At 40.7% G+C, this 16,891-nt stretch overlaps 1 protein-coding gene across 6 annotated transcripts in view; it reads left to right on the forward strand.

Annotated features, from left to right (window-relative positions):
• EXOC4 (exocyst complex component 4) overlaps positions 1–16,891 on the forward strand; it is a 600,856-nt gene that overhangs the window by 244,319 nt on the left and 339,646 nt on the right. The window contains exon 10 of one of the 6 annotated variants that reach the window (XR_012156858.1): positions 4,419–4,512. The exons of the other annotated variants lie outside the window; for them this stretch is intronic. The gene's annotated coding sequence lies outside the window, so the exon portion shown is untranslated. The remainder of the gene's footprint in view (positions 1–4,418; positions 4,513–16,891) is intronic. 6 annotated transcript variants of the gene reach the window in all.

A 16,891-nucleotide genomic window follows, 5' to 3' on the forward strand; every position in this document is an offset into this window, starting at 1 on the left:
AGACAGGGCACAATGCAGGACATGCAACTATGTCAGGTGAGCGTGTCAAAGACTACGTCGGCACTTTGAGCTGGGGATCTGAATCCCACTTTTTCTAGCTCTTAGTGAGTTAGTGCCCTAAAAATAATAGTGTGGCTGTGATTGCATGGGCTCTGCTGAGTGGTGGCATGGGCTAGCCACCCTGATTACGTACCCACGGCGTCCAGGCGGGTTGGTACTCGGGGCAGCGAGCCTGTGCCGCCGCTTGCTGCTGCCTGCTGCTGGGTCTACACTACGATTTGTAGGGCACCAGCTCAAGGAGAGCTATCATGAAGTATGTCTGCTTGAGCTTGGACTCGGACCCCCAGTTCCAAGTGTAGACATAGCCAGAGTGTGATTCAGTTTACCGTACTTTCCTCTGTAGTGTAGGTGGGCCCCAAGCACGAGAGGGATTGTAGCCTGATCTGGTAAAGATTCCCTCGCTCCCTGTTCTTGTTGTCTTCTGATGACTTTTGCTGTTTTGAGAGTCTTATGGCGCCATTGCTTTGAGTCAGTCACATGGGTTCCTTGATGTATTTGGTGCTACCTTTGCCTTTCCTCATTTATTGAAACTGCCAGTCTCTGTATTTATTTTTGTAATAGCTCAATATGAAAAAATCAGGGAAAGAGAAAGAAACTGAGCTTTTGTATGTCTCCTGACTGCCTTCTTTGGGTTAGATTTAATTTACAGTATATTGAGGATTCAATTTTCAAACTTGGACACCTGAGTTAGGTCCTCCAGTTCCATAGTTAGATGTTCAAACTGGCACCTATTTTAAGCACCTCATTGCTAATTTGGGCATCCAAATCTAGAATTGATCACCCTAATTTAGGTGCCCAAGTACAAAGATGAGGCTCCTCAAGTATTTCTTTGGTGTTAGTTTCTATTCTGCATAGGTTCTTACACCATGCTTTTCACCATAGTATCAGACTACCTTCCAGTAATGAATTAAGCAATGTGACTAATATCAGGCATGTGGTGGTGTCATCCTCTCCCCAGACTTCTAGGTTTTTCGGGGTGGGAGTGGGGGGTTGTTCTTTAAAATATACCTGTTGCTATGTATTTATGTTAGAGAAGGTTTTCAGTCCTGTCTCCTTTATTGCACAGTTAAAAATTAAACATTTTTATTGGAGCTCCTCTTTAACATACTGAATATATCGGTTTTAGAGTTACAACTGTGAGCTGTAGCTCACGAAAGCTTATGCTCAAATAAATTGGTTAGTCTCTAAGGTACCACAAGTACTCCTTTTCTTTTTGAATATATGGGAAGGTTGTATTCCCATCACTTTGTGCTCAGTCTTAAGCCAGAGTCGTACTGTACGTTCTAATAGCAGAGCCAAGGATAATATGAACCCTCAGGGAAAGTGAACTGACATTTAAAAATACTTTTGAGTAACTTCTGAATGAATAAGTGTTTCAGGTGTTGAAGCCAGCACCTGCTCGGTGAGTTCTATCTAAAGCTGCTATTAAAGAGCCGATCAGGAAAGCTAAGCCAGTTGTGATAATGCTCACTAGGAAATAGCTGCATTTGCCAGCATCAGCTTTAGATATAGACATTGGCAAGCTGGCACAAATATTCAAGGAGTATTGGCCCATTTCCATGCTATCCTTTGTAATGATCTTTGTATTGCAGAAGATTTTCAAATTCTACAAATACCATTGTGCGGTACCTCTGTGGTTTGATTGCCACAGGTTTTCCTGGTAGTCTCTCTCTTTTCCAAAAGCAGCTTCTCCAGGTTCTTGGATCTGCCAGTGGTGGGGCTGTTGGGCATTGCCCTAAAGCAGCCCTCAGAACAAAGGACACTTTGCCTTTTGGTCCAGTATGTTCTGGATATTTGTTCCATATGGTAACTGAGGTGAGAGGAACCTACTTCTCTACATATTTATTTTTGAAAGTTTTCCCCTTTCTGCACACAACAATCTGAATAAAAATAAGAAAAAGAGCAAAACACACCCATCTGGTCTACCTGGCAGAGCATCATAGCCCCCGTAGGAGACCTTCCAGCTCAACACAACGGGGAAGAATCCAGTAAAACTAAACCAAAGAGCAAAATTAAAACATCTCAGTCTTTTAAACTTGTGGTTCATAGAATCATAGAATATCAGGGCTGGAAGGGACCTCAGGAGGTCATCTAGTCCAACCCCTTCTGCTCAAAGCAGGACTAATCCCCAATTTTTGCCCCGATCCCTAAATGGCCCCCTCAGGGATTGAACTCACAACCCTGGGTTTAGCAGGCCAATGCTTAAACCACTGAGCTATCCATCCCCCCATCACACACAGTCCTGGCAGGTTGAGTGGGTGCATAGTAAAAATGCATCATACTCAGGAGTCATATGTAAAGTGGCTAGGAGAAAATCTAAGGCAGTATGACATGAAACTTCTGCTAGTCCTTCAGTTTGTAAGTTGTATCAGTTTAGGTTCCCTTAAACCCATTTACAATGTGTAACTTTATACCCCTTTTCAGATCAGCTCTGAATGTGAGCATACTGATGTGTTCAAAAGCTTGTTTTTAAATGAGGAAGTAGTCCTTTTGACTTTCCACTGTACCAATGATTGAAAAGTGCAGTTTAATTTTTAGAGTCTGGGTATTTTTCTAAGTGGTTTCTTATGTAAGCAACTACACATTGCTATCTTGCATGCCAGATCTTCTTTCCCATCTCTCTTCCATTTGTGGCCTGTGATTCTATAATAGACTATCAGCTGATCTGAGAGAGATACTGCAAGATCTTTCAGCATTGGCAATGGATTTCAAATTTTGCCAGTAGTTAACTGGGTAGCTGTGTTACCTGATGTCCTTCACTGACCCTCACTAGTCTGTCTCATAATGTTGTTCTCGGGATATATTTTAATGACTATCTTTTAGTCACTGTGTTTCTTGAAATTGTAGCAGTGGTCACAATAATAATATTAAAGTAACTCACTTGACATGCTTTCACTTTTGAGTCCAGCTTTTAATTAAACAGCTCATTTCAAAAGCCATTGCTAGAAAAGTTGCCAGAAGAATTGCATTAATTTGAGAATATAAGGCCAGAGTTCCCTAGAGTTAGTTACAGCTGCAAATGAATGTAATATTGAATTTAATTGAGGACGTTACTGGCACTGTTGTCCATCATACAAACCAATACCTTTTTGTTTCTTCCAGCCTGAAAGTGATGAAATCTTTAATAAATGTGTGACTGCATGGGGTCTCCTGGGCTGGTGGTAAATACCAAGCACCAAGATACTGTTGAAATTAATTTGGAAACATAAAAATGTAGCACAGAAAGAAAAATAAAATAAAATACGTAAAATAAAAATAAACCCCCTCAAAGTCATGGAAAAGGGATGACTTTGAAACTCTCTGTAATTATTGTGCCCCAAACTCTGCATTCAAGAGTGCTTGTTAATCCGAAAAACCTCCAGGATTACATAAATAATGAAAGAGCTAAAAATGCCTTGGTTTTGTAATGTAGATGAAGGCAAGGTGTCATGTCAGGACCACATTTACATACTAGAATTATTTAGTTATCCTGTCTTGCCCTCGAAAGAAGTGAAATGATTATAAATATTCATAGGCTCAATTAAAATATTAATGGCACACTGATACTTTTGTTTTAGGTCTCCAAACACCCGTAAACAGTCTCATTTAAATATGATGAAGAGTGTAGGGGATAGCGTTTAAGGAGCAAGAATTATCCTTTTGCATGGGGATTCACGGTTATCCTGAAGTTACAAGTAAATAAGTTATTTACTCTGTGTTTACCGAGCAGTATGCAGTAGTTTAAAAAAAAAAAAACTTTGTTACAATAGTTTGATACAATACTACATGTACACATGTAACTCCCACTGACAGTCATGGGTATTCGGGTAGTTTAAGAACTGCAGGATCAGGTCCCTAATCAACGAATTATTGAGGTCTACTATCTAGTCTGGGAACATGTGTAATTCCGTGGACAAGTTTATGGTAGGAAGGTAAGGGAGATGTCATTTGATTTGTAAAAATCTCCCAAATCATAATTTCGGTGGTGTCATACTCCGTGGCATGGCACAGGGGAATCACTCTTCTCCTCTCCTCCCCCCACCCCCCCGCCGCATGTCAAGTTCAAGGTCCTCTGATTGGTGGAAATTGTGAATAAAATATTGTCGGAAGTGGGTTGAGTTGGGTATCATTTGAAAGCCCTTTCTCCCATGAACACTATGGTACCAAGTATGGCAAACCTAGAACAATTACCGGTGTGTAGATATATATTCAAGAAAATATTTACAAATCAAGCTCTTTTTAATTATACTTTAACACGGGGGTGCATTGCTTGCATAAAGAAGATATTCATCTTTGGTAGTCCTATGGAAATTAGCCTTGACATGTAGGACTGAAAACATTTATTCATCAAAGTTATCATCAGTTTTGTCTCCATCTAGGACACAACTGCTAGACATGTTGTTCCACTGATCCTGATCCACACTGCACTTGCACATCTCTGTACAAGGCAGGCTGCTGGCCAAACATTTGCAGGTTGGTGAGCATCTGGTCTTTAAAGCACATGGGGATTTGATTATCTGACAGCTTGATTTGGAAGCACATGGTATTTCACACACAACTGGTGTGATCCGTCCCTCCTCCAGATGCCATCCATGCCCGACAGAGGAGGCTAGTTTTGGATGTGCTTGATCATCCTGGAGCCATACCATTGCTTGATAATTTGCCTTCTTGACAGCTGGTGTAAATGCATCCCTTGTTGGTGGCAATTTTTCCGAGCAAACTGAGCTATCAACGGGGCTAGCAGATATGATTGGCAGGATGCATACAAAGGTCATTTTCTGGGGCACCTCATGTAGTGCTGAGTTAAAGACTGACCATGTTGTAATGTACCTGACTCCTGAAATGGTGTGGTATGGTAAGTCCTGGGTGTCCATTTGATGGTCCATCTTCTATCTCTTCAGCTGAAGCCATAGTCAATGATTTTTCGCCTGTGGAGTACATCCCACTTTTGCATAATAACTATGTAAGGTCAAGGTTAGTGAACACAGAATGCTTTACTATAATCTGTTTAACTGATGCATAAATGAAAACCGGACTTCATGGTTCCAGAATTTTGGGCCATTTCCAGCACAAATCCAGGTTTTCTCCCCCCCCCACACACACACACACAAACCCACTCTCCTGTTGGTAATAGCTTATCTAAAGTGACCACTCTCCTTACAATGTGTATGATAATGAAGGTAGGCCATTTCCAGCACAAATCCAGGGTTTAACAAGGAAGTCTGGGGGGGGAGGAAAAAACAAGGGGAAATAGGTTAACTTGAATAATGACTTAGCCACTCCCAGTCTCTATTCAAGCCTAAGTTAATTGTATACAATTTGCAAATGAATTCCAATTCAACAGTCTCTCGCTGGAGTCTGGTTTTGAAGTTTTTTGTTGTAATATCGCAACTTTCATGTCTGTAATCGTGTGACCAGAGAGACTGAAGTGTTCTCCGACTGGTTTATGAATGTTATAATTCTTGACATCTGATTTGTGTCCATTTATTCTTTTACGTAGAGACTGTCCAGTTTGACCAATGTACATGGCAGAGGGGCATTGCTGGCGCATGATGGCATATATCACATTGGTGGATGTGCAGGTGAACGAGCCTCTGATAGTGTGGCTGATGTGATTAGGCCCTGTGATGGTGTCCCCTGAATAGATATGTGGGCAGAGTTGGCAACGGGCTTTGTTGCAAGGATAGGTTCCTGGGTTAGTGGTTCTGTTGTGTGGTATGTGGTTGCTGGTGAGTATTTGCTTCAGGTTGGGGGGCTGTCATTGCCGCTTGCTTTAATGAAGGAAGCAAATTCTTATTTCGGTTTCACCTGCAGAGGAAATACAGCTATTTGAGAATGATTTGAATTCTGTTCTGCCTTCTGCATCATCCACTATATTGTCAGCGATGCTCTAGTTGCAGGCCCTTTAATATTGGCAATGCTGCATGAAGATGAAGATATGCGTCTTGATTTTTGGGTTCCAGGGTGAGTTTGCAGCATTGGCAGTCAGAAAAATGGTCCTTTGGCTTGTAAAAGAAGCCAGCTTGATCAGGAAGTTATTGAACAAGAAGAAATATGGAACTCCAAGATGCTATTTGTTCAGTCACTTTTAAGAATACAATATAACACTGCTTTATTACACAAATTCTAGACTTAAAATGCTCCCTTCTTCAAGTATTACTTTCATTTCAGGGAGAACTTTGAAACTATTTTTGTTAAGAACACGCGGGGAAAATAAAAAAAGATGAGTCAATTAAGTGAGCAAAACCTTTCACTACATCTCTTACACTATATAGGGATCTGATTGTAAGGGTTGACTAAAGAGGAGTCAGTTAATATACTATATGGGCATATTGGCTGATGAACATTACTAATTAAAACATCGTTGTGGTCCCTTTTCACTGATACCTGTAATTAGCTGATATAAATTTGAATTATATATTGTCTGTACTTACCTATATGACTTATAATATTGATAAGTCTCACCACAAAACTTTGCAACCACAGCACATCATCTGGGCTCTGCCTTGTGAAATCAGGGCAGTGCCATCCTCATTAAGAAACAGCTGATCCTCCATGATCAGTCACATCACCTGCAGTTCCAGTACTTTCATCAGGTTTACACATTCAACTTGTTGCATGGGGGCTGCCTTGTTCATAAAAACGGGTCTATGTTCATAAAAATTATCACTGTTGCCAGTGCTGGTGGGAGTGCCACTGGGCAGGGTTTTAACCACATAGTCATCTAACTATGTTTAGAGCAAATCTAGATGACACCGTGGTTGAAATGTTGGCAGCCTCTCTATCATAGGACTCTGAGTGTTGCTATCGCTGGTGGAACTGCACCACGGACTGCAGTGGTGGTGAGAATGAAAAGGGAAAAAGTCTAGGTCAGCTCCCAGACTGCTGCGCTGGGCAACACAGCATGGGAAGGAGGTGGCCAGCCCTCTGTGTAGAAAGAAGTGGTTAGGGACTATTTAGAAAAGCTGGACGTGCACAAGTCCATGGGGCCGGATGCGTTGCATCCAAGAGTGCTAAAGGAGTTGACGGCTGTGATTGCAGAGCCATTGGCCATTATCTTTGAAAACTCATGGCGATCTGGGGAAGTCCCGGACGACTGGAAAAAGGCTAATGTAGTGCCTATCTTTAAAAAAGGGAAGAAGGAGGATCCTGGGAACTACAGGCCAGTCAGCCTCACCTCAGGCCCCGGAAAAATCATGGAGCAGGTCCTCAAGGAATCAATCCTGAAGCACTTTCACGAGAGGAAAGTGATCAGGAACATTCAGCATGAATTCACCAAGGGAAGGTCATGCCTGACTAATCTAATCGCCTTCTATGATGAGATTACTGGTTCTGTGGATGAAGGGAAAGCAGTGGATGTATTGTTTCTTGACTTTAGCAAAGCTTTTGACACGGTCTCCCACAGTATTCTTGTCAGCAAGTTAAAGAAGTATGGGCTGGATGAATGCACTATAAGGTGGACAGAAAGCTGGCTAGATTGTCGGGCTCAACGGGTAGTGATCAATGGCTCCATGTCTAGTTGGCAGCCGGTATCAAGTGGAGTGCCCCAAGGGTCGGTCCTGGGGCCGGTTTTGTTCAATATCTTCATAAATGATCTGGAGGATGGTGTGGATTGCACTCTCAGCAAATTTGCGGATGATACTAAACTAGGAGGAGTGCTAGATATGGTGGCAGGTAGGGATAGGACACAGAGGGACCTAGACAAATTGGAGGATTGGGCCAAAAGAAATCTGAGGAGGTTCAACAAGGATAAGTGCAGGGTCCTGCACTTAGGACGGAAGAATCCAATGCACCGCTACAGACTAGGGACCGAATGGCTAGGCAGCAATTCTGCGGAAAAGGACCTAGGGGTGACAGTGGATGAGAAGCTGGATATGAGTCAACAGTGTGCCCTTGTTGCCAAGAAGGCCAATGGCATTTTGGGATGTATAAGTAGGGGCATAGCCAGCAGATCGAGGGACATGATCGTTCCCCTCTATTCGACACTGGTGAGGCCTCATCTGGAGTACTGTGTCCAGTTTTGGGCCCCACACTACAGGAAGGATGTGGAAAAATTGGAGAGAGTCCAGCGAAGGGCAACAAAAATGATTAGGGGTCTGGAACACATGACTTATGAGGAGAGGCTGGGGGAACTGGGATTGTTTAGTCTGCGGAAGAGAAGAATGAGTGGGGATTTGATAGCTGCTTTCAACTACCTGAAAGGGGGTTCCAAAGAGGATGGATCTAAACAGTTCTCAGTGGTAGCAGATGACAGGACAAGGAGTAATGATCTCAAATTGCAGTGGGGAAGGTTTAGGTTGGATATTAGGAAAAACTTTTTCACTAGGAGGGTGGTGAAACACTGGAATGCATTACCTAGGGAGGTGGTAGAATCTCCTTCCTGAGAAGTTTTTAAGGTCAGGCTTGAGAAAGCCCTGGCTGGGATGATTTAATTGGGGATTGGTCCTGCTTTGAGCAGGGGGTTGGACTAGATGACCTCCTGAGGTCCTTTCCTACCCTGATATTCTATGATTCTATGATTATTACTTGTTTTTCAGTACACATGGAGACCCCAAGCATAAACCGGGACCCCATTGTGTTAGGCACTGTATAAACATGGTCTAAAAAGTAGGGCTGTCAATTAATCACAGTTAACTCATGCAGTTAACTAAAAAAAATTACTGTGATTAAAAAAATTAATTGTGATTAATCACACTGTTAAACAATAGAACACAAATTGAAATGTATTAAATATTTTGGATGTTTTTCTACATTTTCAAATATATTGATTTCTGTTACAACACAGAATACAAAATGTACAGTGCTCACTTTATATTATTATTTCTGATTACAAATATTTTCACTGTAAAAATGATAAAAGAAATACTAGTTTTAATTCACCTCATACAAGTACTGTAGTGCAATCTCTTTATGATGAAAGTGTAACTTAGAAATGTAGATTCTTTTTTTTGTTACATAACTGCACTCAAAAAGAAAATAATGCAAAACTTTAGAGCCTACAATTCCACTCTGTCCTACTTGTTGTTCAGCCAATTGCTAAGACAAACGAGTTTGTTTACATTTACGGGAGATAATGCTGCCTGCTTCTTATTTACAATGTCACCTGAAAGTGAGAACAGGCGTTCACATGGCACTTTTGTAGCCAGCGTTGCAAGATAAATACATGCTGGAATTGCTAAACATTCATATGCCCCTTCATGCTTTGGCCAGCATTCCAGAGGACATGCTTCCATACTGATGATGTTCGTTTAAAAAAAAAAAAAAAGCGTTAATTAAATTTGGGACTGAACTGCTTGGGGGAGAATTGTATGTCTCCTGTTCTATTTTATCCACATTCTGCCATGTATTTCATGCAATAGCAGTCTTGGATGATGACCCAGCACATGTTTGTTTTAAGAACACTTTTATAGCAGATTTGACAAAACAAGGTACCAGTGTGAGATTTCTAAGGATAGCTACAGCACTCGATCCAAGGTTTAAGAATCTGAAGTGCCTTCCAAAATCTGAGAGGGACGAGGTGTGGAGCATGCTTTCAGAAGTCTTAAAAGAGCAACACTCTGATGCTCAAACTGCAGAACCCAAGCCACCAAAAAAGAAAATCAACATTCTGCTTGTGGCATCTGACTCAGATGATGAAAATGAACATGCATCGGTCTGCTCTGCTTTGGATCGTTATCAAGCAGAACCCGTCATCAGCACTGACACATGTCTTCTGGCATGGTGGCTGAAGCATGAAGGGACACATGAATCTTTAGTGCATCCGGCACGTAAATATCTTGCGATGACGGCTACAACAGTGCCATGCGGAAGCCTGTTCTCCCTTTCAGGTGACATTGTAAACAAGACGTGTGCAGCATTATCTCCTGCAAATTCTAACCAAACTTGTTTGTCTGAGCAATTGGCAGAAGTAGAACTGAGTGGACTTATAGGTTCTAAAGTTTTACATTGTTTTATTGTTGAATGCAGTCATATTTTGTACATAAGTCTACATTTGTCAGTTCAGCTTTCATTATAAAGCGATTGCACTATGGTACTTGTATTAGGTTGTAATAAAAAATAAATATAAAATGAGCACTGTACACTTTGTATTCTGAGTAGTAATTGAAATCAATATATTTGAAAATGTAGAAAATATCCAAAAATATTTAAAAAATGGTATTCTATTATCGATTAATTTTTTAAATTGCACAATTAATCACGATAATTTTTTTAATTGCTTGACAGCCCTACTAAAAATATGGCGCTTGCCCCAAATCTCAATATAAGATAAGGGACGATAGGTGGTTACAAGAGAGAGACAGCAGTGCCCAGGAGAATACCATGGAACCATCCTGCCTGACAGAAATGGAAAATGTTCAGGAGGATCCAAGGGTGACAGGAGACTTTATTGCTCGGCTTGGGCAGTTGTCACAGAATTTTGCACAGATGTTAGGAAGGGAGAGGGAGAGAGAGACACTTTAAGTATGAGTGTAGAGGAGGATATGGAAGTGCCATAATACAAATTACCATTTCTGGTGACAGGAACTAGAAGAAATGTTTGCCTCTGAAGGGTTAAATGAAATTCTTGACAGCTATGACGTGAAGGCTACATAGACATTATTGCATTTATTTTGAACTTTAAAAACCAACAGTTTGATTAGCCGGAGCAGGTTTTCCCCCTGAGGGAAGACTGTGGAATGTAATTTCATTACAAAATATAGTGCTTGGACTTGAACTGAAGTAGGATTTTTTTCTTCCCTTAGGGAATTGACATTTCTGTTTCTTGACATTTCTCCCGCTGTTAGACTAGCTTCTTCGTGCTTATTTTTTCTGGTGAAATTGTAACTTTGTCTCCTCAAAGCCAGGGATGTCTTCTCCTGTAGATAAAACTGCTAATAGTTTGAATTAGCTTACCTGGCAGCATAATAGGCAGATCATTAGACAGCAAGGATATATTGACGTATTTAAATATAGGGTACCTGAAGATACAATGAATTATAGAAAAGGAATTAAGCGGCAGTCAGTGAAAATGGATACATTAAAATTGCCGTTAGCAAAAAGTTTTGAAAAATAAAACAACGATGGGGCTTAGGGTAAAAAATGATAATGAGCCACCTACTGTACGTTACAAAAAGAACAGGAGGACTAGTGGCACCTTAGAGACTAACCAATTTATTTGAGCATGAGCTTTTGTGAGCTATAGCTCACTTCATCAGATGCATTCAGTGGAAAATACAGTGAGGAGATTTATATACCCTACTGTACCTTAAAAGCTCTGGGTGGATGCATTTTAAATGCATCAGAAATAGAACAAAATAATGATTAGCTTGACTCCTGCAGCCCATTGTTTTAAAGATGTCACTTGTTTGCCTGCAGCTCAAATAACATTTTTGATAGGGTGTCTGGGACTTAGGCTCTCTCTGTCCTCTATCAAAGGACAGATAGATGCTGGCACATCTTTGATAGGGTGCCAGCAGTCAGCCTTTGGGCTAACACATGGTGTTGCATGTCATTTGGTATCTAATACATTGGAGTATCATATACATGCGGGGGAGTGGAATTTATGATCTGCTAGGTCTTTTCCAACCATTATGATTCTGTGCAAGTCGTGTCACACTGGGTTGTAGCAGGGGGGAGACATCTTTCTTCTAGTCATGCTTACAGGACAAAATGCTTATTTCACCCCTAACTCAGTAGCATATTGGCTAATCCAACAGTGACCGATGCATGGTTCCCAATCTTTTCCAGTTTGATTCCTCTTCATAGTTCATCTGCCAAAGTGCTGGAGAGTGTTTTGCTCGTAAGGTGAAGAAAGTACTCGTTCCACTCAGCAACTGACTTGCTGCTAGATGATCTTAATTGCTTTCCATGCTTACTTAGGTCCTTTAATTTTCTCCTCTGTGTGTGAGAATTGAAAAACTGAATCCCCTTCATACAGAAATTAAAAGGATATGAATAAAAATATTCAAAAACTCTTTACTCCTCTTTATCAGGTATCTGCTCTCTCAGGCAGACCAGCTTCCATTCTGCCTGAGAGAAGCTGTCTACCAGTAACTTCCAGCATCTCTGTTTTAGCCCATGTATTGGTTGTCTGTGATGCAGGAAACTGTTCAGAGCTCCAGTTTTTCCTGATAACTGTGTTGCAGCAAGCCTTTGCATTACTGAGCTGCTCTTCCCAAATAACGGAACTCCTTTGCCATGATTTGATCTGACTGCTTTCCCCAGTCTGTAATTAGCCTGAGCAGAGTATAGATTTAAGCAAGATATTATAAATAAATTCTCTATCAGATAAGGGTTCTCGTATTTTGGGGGGGATAGAAGAGATGTGTCTTCTGATTTTTTTGATGAACGGGTTTTTCAAGGCAGCTTTTCATAGAATCATAGAATATCAGGGTTGGAAGGGACCCCAGAAGGTCATCTAGTCCAACCCCCTGCTCAAAGCAGGACCAATTCCCAGTTAAATAATCCCAGCCAGGGCTTTGTCAAGCCTGACCTTAAAAACCTCTAAGGAAGGAGATTCTACCACCTCCCTAGGTAACGCATTCCAGTGTTTCACTACCCTCTTAGTGAAAAAGTTTTTCCTAATATCCAATCTAAACCTCCCCCACTGCAACTTGAGACCATTACTCCTCGTTCTGTCATCTGCTACCATTGAGAACAGTCTAGAGCCATCCTCTTTGGAACCCCCTTTCAGGTAGTTGAAAGCAGCTATCAAATCCCCCCTCATTCTTCTCTTCTGCAGGCTAAACAATCCCAGCTCCCTCAGCCTCTCCTCATAACTCATGTGTTCCAGTCCCCTAATCATTTTTGTTGCCCTTCGCTGGACTCTCTCCAATTTATCCACATCCTTCTTGAAGTGTGGGGCCCAAAACTGGACACAGTACTCCAGATGAGGCCTCACCAATGTCGAATAGTAAATACTTGTTAATTAAATATTTGTAAATACTTGAAACCAAAAGGTTAGGACCACAATAGATGGGGGTACCCTGAACTGAATACGCCTTTGCTGTTTGCAGATGGGCTTAAATCCACCCTTAGAAAGAAAGAGATGGATTCTCCAGCCCTCATTTAGAGATGGCACACAGCTCTTCAGAACGTAGAGCTAGCTAATAGTGCAAGCTTCTCAATATTATTACACAAATGAGCCTTCACATTTAGAAAGTTTACCTCCTAGGGGTATAAGGATAGCTTAGTTGTATGCCCATTCACTTCTTTAGCTCTCTCTATACCTTTTGATTTGTTTGCACTTGGCACCAAGTGTAATCATGGCCTTTGTGATGTAGACATCAGAACTGAGCTAAGGACATCCAAGTCTGTTCACATTAGCGACTGGCCACGACCAGCTTTAGATGTGCGTGATCAGATTCACACCAGTGATGTAGATGAATGAGGCCAGGTCTACACTACAATTTACACTGGCATAACTACATCGCTTGGGGTGTGTGAAAAATCCTCACCCCCTGAGCAATGTAGTTCTACCAACCTCTAACCCCTGATGTAGACAGCGCTATGTCGATGGGAGTGCTTCTTCTGCCAACATAGCTACCGTCTCTCACAGAGGTGGATTAACTAAGCTGATGGGAGAAGCTCTCCCCCGTCATCTTAGAGTGTTTTCCTTAAAGCACTGCAGCGGTGCAGCTGCAGCTTTTTAAATGTAGACCTCCTTGAGATTTATCACATCACTAGTCAGGGCATTGGGGAGAACAGTAGTCTTGGGTGTTGTGGAGTAAATCTTCATAACTTGTGTTCTGTGTTTGTACAGCACCTAGCACAATGGTTGGATCTTTTAGGCATGGCTGGGCATCTTAGGTATTGCTGCAATACACTTAATAATAATAATAGATTTCAGAGTAGCAGCCGTGTTAGTCTGTATTCGCAAAAAGAAAAGGAGGACTTGTGGCACCTTAGAGACTAACAAATTTATTTGAGCATAAGTATAAGTATATAAATCTCCCCACTGTATTTTCCACTGAATGCATCCGATGAAGTGAGCTGTAGCTCACGAAAGCTTATGCTCAAATAAATTTGTTAGTCTCTAAGATGCCACAAGTCCTCCTTTTCTTTTTGCAAATAATAATAATGTATATCCTTTTCCTTACTTTGTTTTGAGAATTAAAAGCACCTGTCATTAGCGCTCATAAAAGTGTGAATAAAAGTTGTTCTAAAACACAGGATGAATGCTGTTCAGAGGCTCGGTTATTGGGGGTGGAGGCTGACGAGTCAGCAAGAAACCTGGGTTTAATTTTTACAGTGAAATTCAAAACTTCATTTCCCCATTTTATTGCAAGTAGATGTTTTTTATTACAATTTGACAATTATTGCTTCTGTCTACCTTTTTGATTTTTCTGACATTGAGTTCTGTGCTTTTCAGCCTTGAAATATCTGTGTAAGAGTAGAAAGAAAAAATCCTAACAGTATTCTGGAAGATGTAGGTAATAACTGTTCTATTCTTCACGTAGGAGAAATCTCGTGTTTCATTGCATCTATAACATACAGAAACATATGGAAAGGTCTCTTCGTTTTTTTCCCTGGAATTTGCTAAATTAGGTCCAGCATGATTCTGACACACTGACTTTTATTAAATTGGTTTTTATTAAAGTCTGCAGGTTGTTCTTGTGCTACCAGTGGCTTTGATTAAGCACTGTGGTAGGGTCATATGCTGGAATAACAGCATTTCCAAATCCCTGGCTGTGTTTGAAAGAATTGTGATTAAAGTTCTGGCTGTTTTCCCGCAGTTGCTAATGTCTGCTGAGGGTTGAATTACCATGCTTGTTGTTGGTGCTTGATTTCTGTTATAGCCCCTTGCGCTTTCTTGCCAATATCAGTGGCAGTCTCTGGAGGGAAGCAGTTTTGCATTGAAATGGGAGAACTAAAAACTGTAACAAAATTAACAGAGGGGTCTAGAGTTTCTGATGTGACTAGAGAGCCAGAGTGTTGGATGTTTTCTAATGTCTAATTCATCTTTGATTGAATTTCAGACAAGACAAAGCAAGGAGGATGAGGAGGTGGGGAAACCCATCTAAAAAAGATTATGGATGAACAGGTTGAGAAATGCTGTCTGACAGGTCATATTCTGAGCAATCTCATAATTTCTGCTAGAGCCAGGAATTGTTTTTGTGCATTTTGTTCGCTGGCATGGACAATCCATTTAGGGCTCCCCGTGGGAAAATCCATGTTATTAGCACAGATCTTTTTGCATATTGCTGGAAAATGAATTAATTCAAACTAGTTTCTGTACATATGAGAAGAAATGGCACACTTTTATGGTTGCAAATTTATAGAGACATCACAACGCAGACTCGCCATGTAGGATGATTTTTTTTAGCACTGCCTGACATATAGATCATGCTCCTGAGTAGTAATATTTTCATAACTTGTCAAAGAGCTGACATGTTTATCTCATTAGAAATGATTCATTCATGAAAACCTGGGAAGCAAATATACCACAGTCCCCTGGATGGTATCTTAGGCACCAGAAATCCAGTTGTATAAGGTTCCTGAATCTTCTGCTTTCTTTGTTTTACATGAAGAAGGAAGGTGCTCACATACATACATACACATGAATATACAGAGTGTATGTGTGTAACTTGTATTTCTATAGTACCTTCCCGCATATGACCTCAAAGCACTTTACAAACATTGGTCGATCGATTGATTGATCCTCACAACAGCCCCATAAGAGAGGCAAGTAAAATAACCCCATTTTACAGATGGTCAAAGTGAGGCAGAGAATAATTGAGCCGTTTTCTCACAGTCACACAGCAAGTCTGTGTAATCAAAGATTAATCAAAGCCTTGTTGACTCATGCTTGTGCTCCAACCACTACACATGCTTCCTTCATTTAAAAATTCTGTAAGAATTAAGTTAAGTTATGGTAGATGAAATATGGACCTGCTTTGGTCCTGCTTTGAACAGGGGGTTGGACTAGATGACCTCGCAAGGTCTCTTCCAACCCTGATCTTCTCTGATTCTGTGACCTTCTTTTAGAGAAGATATGTGAACAATTTCCAAGAATATAAAATAACAGATAACTATATGGCTAGAAATATCTTTGTCCTTTTTTCTCTCTCTCTCTTTCTCTCCAGTTATTTTTCAGACATTCACTTTGAATGTGAAACATGTCAGGAATATAAAATTTCTAGATAGGAGCTGTTTGCCACTTAGAGAGATAAGATAGTGAAAGGATGCTGTGAAAGGAAAAAAATCTTAAACTGAAGGCAGTGTGGCATGTGGGTAAGTAATCACACTTCATTAGCACTGGCACGTTCTCTGGTTTCAGATAAGGATTTGTACTGCACCCATGCCTTGGAATGGATTATGTCTGTAGACATTAATTTTAGGGAGACCAACAAAAATAGTAAATATGTGAGCTGACAAATACATTAATCAAAGTTCCTGCTTCTGAATCCTGAACTTAAAAAACAAAAACAAAAAAAAAAACCCATGAATTTTAAACTTATTATGGAGCTGAAAGGAGACTTTACATATGCGTCTGACACTCTGATCAAATGATAAAGTGGAGTCAAACTGAACCTCAACCTTTTGTACAGCCTGTGAAAATGAAGGCACATTGCAGTTTTTCAAGGCAGATGGAGTGTGAGAAACTAATAAATCAGGTTTTGAAACATTAAAGAGCAACTTATTTGAATGCATATGGTGCTGGATCTCAGACAAGGCAGTACTGGGGAGTCTAAATAGGTTTGGGCATGGAGACATGAGCAGAACAATATGTCTGGGCATCAACTGCATGACCATATCTGAATCCATTACTTGCAATAATGTCCAGAAATTTAGTAATGGAGGATAACATTTTGTCAAAATATGCGTAGGAACCCCACGGAGTTGCAGGCAAGCAATCAGAATAAGATGTATT

Source organism: Lepidochelys kempii, chromosome 1 (genome assembly GCF_965140265.1).
Source record: "Lepidochelys kempii isolate rLepKem1 chromosome 1, rLepKem1.hap2, whole genome shotgun sequence".
In the NCBI taxonomy this organism is placed as follows: domain Eukaryota; kingdom Metazoa; phylum Chordata; order Testudines; family Cheloniidae; genus Lepidochelys; species Lepidochelys kempii.